At 33.3% G+C, this 5,320-nt stretch overlaps 1 pseudogene; it reads left to right on the top strand.

Moving 5' to 3' along the window:
- Nucleotides 1-1,037: 1,037 nt before the first annotated feature.
- On the top strand, nucleotides 1,038-1,196 carry LOC131822427 (U2 spliceosomal RNA; annotated as a pseudogene).
- Nucleotides 1,197-5,320: the final 4,124 nt, after the last annotated feature.

The raw sequence follows: 5,320 nt of genomic DNA, 5'->3' as shown, positions 1-5,320 counted from the left end.
GACAAAGGAATGACTATCCAATTACCTGATTGGTATCTACTCTGTGTATCTGACACAGATGGCATTTGCAGAAAATTAAAACAAAATGAGCTTCTTGTCTTTTTAAAAATTATTTTATATTTCATAATAATCCAATAGTTATTTCCATAACCTTTTTCATTAGTGTAATAAGTAGTGGAAGTTCTTAAATTATGGCAACAGAATGTCAAACTAATTTTTGCTATGGGTTTTGGTTTTTTATATGTCTTTTTTTTTAGAGCTTTTTTTTAATTGCATTTTATTTTATTTCTTTTCAGTGTTCCAGAATTCATTGTTTATGAACCAATTGAACGTGGTTTTCTCTTTTATAAGAACCTCCTTCTGTCTCCTCATATTTTAGTCTTCCCTATTGTTCTAATATATTTCCTTGCACAATATGAAAAAAATGCTCATTTCACCTAAGTTATAGTATGATGTCCTTTCATTTAGTAATGCTTTGAAAATTCTACTTAAGAAGGGCAAAGTGAGTAAATTTGATAATATATATGACAGTAATGAAGGTATTTCATTTCCATGCAATGTGTTTCAAGTTATTCCACTCTTTCACTTTTGTGGGAACTAAATGTCCCCATGAGAAAAGGAAAGTAAACATAGGTTCTGAATTGGATACAGAAAGGCTTTTAAATAAAGAAATCATCTTGAAATGAAGATAGAAGGCAAAAGCAATAATTTTTATTAGGAAAAACACTTGTCTACTAATAGCTACTTCAAGTAATGTCTACTCGGCTGTATAATAGAAGCAAACTGCATAGATTTTTTTTTTCAAATTCATTGCAGGAGATAAACACAAAGAGTTATCAGATAAGTATGTACCACCTATGCTTTGTATGAAAATGTATTTTATATTTAATACCAAAAAAAAAAAAGAAATTTAATGGAGTATAATGGAGTATAATGAGCAACCTAGAGTTTTGGGGTATGATTATTTCTATGTTCTTCTATGGAAATATGCAGTTTTGTTTCAAATACAAAAATTGAGATTTTAAAAGTGGCACCAGATCGCTTCTCGGCCTTTTGGCTAAGATCAAGTGTAAAAGTGGCACCAGAAAAGGATTCATGTAATAGTCATTCATAGAGATCTTATGAAGTATAATATTCCTATAATATATGTGACATGAGGGCAAGAATTTTATCATTTTCTTGCTGCTATATCCCTAGAGCTTAAAATAATGCTAATAGTAGGCACAGCAAAAACATTTTTAAAGTGAATTAAACAGAAGAAAAGAAGGGAGATAAGGAGGAATACCTGATGTACAATGGAGTTAGTATGACTTTCAATCGGTATCTTGTATATGCAAAGTATTCCTCTGTAGTTCTTTATGAGGTCAGTAGTGGATAAGGCACTATGTTTTCTGGTCAGTAGTAGCACTTACAAACATCCACAACAAGAGGGCAATCAACATTCAGAACTTCTTATAATAACTCATCAGAGATCTAGAAGGGAGTTGAGGGAAATTGGAAGGGGAGGTGAACCATGAGAGACTATGGACCCTGAAAAACAAGCTGAGGGTTTTGAAGGGGTGGGGGTGGAAGGTTGGTGGAGCCAGGTGGTGGTTATTAAGGAGGGCACGTATTGCATGGGGCACTGGGTGTGGTGCAAAAATAATGAATTCTGTTACACTGAAAAGAAATTTAAAAAATGACTTGAATATGCTTAGAGTATTTTTAAAGACAGGTTTATCAGATTTTTTTGGCAATTTTTTTTCCTTTTTAGGTATAATAAGTTTATACAAACATTCAGCATATAACTACTATAATCGTGATATGAAACATTTCTATCACCTCCAAAATAACCATTTTTCGGTCAGTCCTTACCTGTCACCTTCCACTCTCGACAACAACTGACTGTTTATGGCCCCTATAGTTTCACCTTTTCCCAAATGTCATATAAATAGAATCATGTAGTATGGATTTTTTTTAAGTTGACTTCTCATTTATCAAAATGCATTTGCGATTCATCCATGTTGCTGCAGTTCATTCCTTTTAATTTCTTAGTAGTCCATTGCATGAATATACCAGAATATGTTATTCTCTGTATGAGTTGATGCACTTTGGGATTGTTTCTACCTTTTGACTTAGGAATAAAGCTGTTAGAAACATTCTCATTCAACTCTATGCATAAACATATGTTTTTATTTCACTAATACTAACTAGGGGTAGAATTATTGGTTCATATGGTTTATATAACTCACATGATAAAAGACTGCCAAGATGTTTCTAAAGTATTTATATACTTTTGCATTCTCATCACTAATGTATGAGAATTCCAATTGTTCTGCACTTTCACCAAAACTTTACAATTTCATTGTTTTTATCTTAATTATTCCAGTTGGTATGTAGTGATATCTCATTGGGGTTTTAATTTGCACTTCCCCAATGACTAATGACATTGAGAATTTTTATGTGTGCTTATTTGATATCTACATATGTTCTTTGATAAAGAACAAATATGTCTGTTCAAATCTCATTCATTTTTTTCTGGTGCTGTTTTAATTCCTTGTTATTGACTTGTTCTTTCTATGTGATGGATACAAAACTTGTCTCAGATGTGGGTGCTGCAAATAATTTTTCCAGCCTGAGAATTCTTTTTATTTTCAAAACAGTCTTTAAGAGAGAAGAAATATTTAATATTGATTACATTAATTTATCATTTATTTTTATGATTCATACCCTCTGTCATATCTAAGAAATCTTTGACTAGCTCTAGTTCACAAAGATTTCCTCCAATGTTTTCTTCCACAGTCATTTGTCAAATAAATATTTGACTAGCTCCAGTTCACAAAGATTTTCTCCAATGTTTTCTTACACAGCCATTTGTCAAATAAATAAATTTATAATTTATTTTATGAGCAAATAAAATCACCAAATTTTTGTTTGCTTGCAAAATTACTATTGATAGGCCTTACAAGGCTTTGAAACTTTAAATAAATCATTAGGGATAAGAAAACCTGAAATTTACTTCGATCCTTTTTTTATTCTTTTTATATCTTTACCCTATGTGAAACCAATATTAAATATGCATTAAATAGATTTAATATTTAATAAACCATATTTAATAAAATATTTCATATTGTTTATATAAAATTAAGTAGCATTAATAGACATGAAATTCATGAGGAAAGGGGCAATCATTTTGTTTTATTCTACTCTACAAGATTCAGACCAAATTTGAGGAAATTTTCAGTTAGGATAAGCTGGATTACTCTGAGGTCACAAACAATTTTCCAAAGAATTCTTCAATTCTTCATGGTTTCTGTGGTGTTAATTCTCTTTAAAACTGAATAGACTTATTATATAGTTTATTCCAGTCTGATACATGTGCTGATAGTTACATACATAGTTATTTCCTAAATACTGTTTTAGATTTGTTTTATTACTTTGCTTTCTTGCTCCCATGTTTCTGTCAACATAATTTAAGAGGTTTGTGCCAATCAGGTTGTGGTGGAAGAGCCAAATATTTAATTCCTTTTCACTGGGTCATTTTGTCAACCAGAGGAATTTATCAGATGCTAACTTAATCAGTTGAGAGGTTTTAACATGGGGAATGTTAGAAATGCAGTTTGATTTGAACCACAAAAATGTTTTAAATGGGTTTTTATAATTTAAAGTGTTATCAATTTTAACTTTTGCATAGAAATAAGAATTATACAATAAAGAGAGTAGAAAAAAATAGTTTCCTATTACCCCATCACTCCTCCACCAAGCCTTGGTAGCTCAGCATGGAGAGAGACACCAACTTTATGGGAGAAAGAAAGGAAAATGAGCACTTGATTTTATCATAAACCCCAGGACCAGGTCTGCACCAGCACTGGACCAGGTCCCCACAGACCCAGGCTCCTGGCTTTTTCCAGCACTAGGCCAACTCCCACAGCCCCAAGCTCCCAGCACACCTGAATGCCAGGCCAGTTCCTATGGCCCCAGGTTCTCAGCCCACTGTAGCACTGAGCATGGTCCCATGGCTCCAGACTCTAGGAGGACTTCTATAGACCTACTATAGTACTAGGTTTGTCCTGTCCACTCCAGTGCTGTCCACTCCAGTGCTAGGTTGAACATGATATGCTTTCTAAGGAGTCACAAGTAGTCATTTCACTAGTAGTGTGCCATTGAACAACACGGCTCTCCATCTTTCAAACTGCCACTAACTGTTTCTTACAGCCTGCAACTTAAAATCTAAGTCTCTGCTGCATATTTTAGTTTGTGTGTGTGCATGTATATGTGAAAGCAATACCACACTTCTATAACAATGTCATCAATCAAGGTATACTAAATTATGTTGTAGTAATGAGCAACAATATAATTTAAATAAATTATAATAATACATTTTTATCTCTTGTCCATATTATATGTACACAGTGGATTGTGTGGGCTCTCTAGTTTTGTCCTTACTTTGGGATACAGACTGATGGAGTAGCCAGTCTAGAATAATTCTGGTCATTATGGGAAAAGGTAAAGATAAATCATGTTGCATTGTATGCTGGCTTTGAATTCTTTGCTTTGAGATGTCACAGTTTATTAACATTGGCAATTTTTTAAAAGATTTATTTATTCCAAAGAGAGAGTGAGAGAGTATGAGCAGGGTGAGGGAGAAGCAGGCTCCCGATGTGGGGCTTGATTCCAGGACCCTGGGATCATGACCTGAGCTAAAGGCAGATGCTTAACAACTGAGCCACCTAGGTTCCCATTAACATTGGCAATTTATTGGTCAAGGTAAGATACATGGTCAAACTCCAAGGGGGTAGAGAAATAGAATAACTACCACGTGCCCCAAGGAGAATGATTATAGTCACTGAACACCACTAATTGCCACCCAGTTATCTCCACTTCTTGTAAGATTTTAAGAGGGGAAAATTAAAAAAAAAAATTTAAGAAGGATATGAAGAAACATTAGTATGTCCAGAAGAATGTGACCTAGGTAGTAATGACAATTAACATAATTTGTATGAAGAATGAAAGTAATTGCAAAATGTAAAAAAAAAAAATCACACCCTTAAGTTTATAGATAGACAACAATGGCAAATATTATTAATATAGTAACTGAATTATTAAAAATATTACCATTACCCGAACCTATGTGGCAAATATTTTGTTTCCACTCTTCAATGAAATCAGGATTGTAAAAATAATGTACATGGAATAGTTATAAATTTATAAAAAAATATAACTTGGGACAACTGGGTGGCTCAGTCAGTTAAGTATCTGACTCTTGATCTAGGCTCAGGTCTTAATCTCATGTTCCTGAATTCAGCCCCCACATTGGGTTCTACACTGGATGTGGAGCCTA

This window comes from Mustela lutreola, chromosome X, assembly GCF_030435805.1.
Source record: "Mustela lutreola isolate mMusLut2 chromosome X, mMusLut2.pri, whole genome shotgun sequence".
Lineage (NCBI taxonomy): Eukaryota > Metazoa > Chordata > Mammalia > Carnivora > Mustelidae > Mustela > Mustela lutreola.
This window is presented reverse-complemented; position numbering and strand designations above follow the sequence as displayed.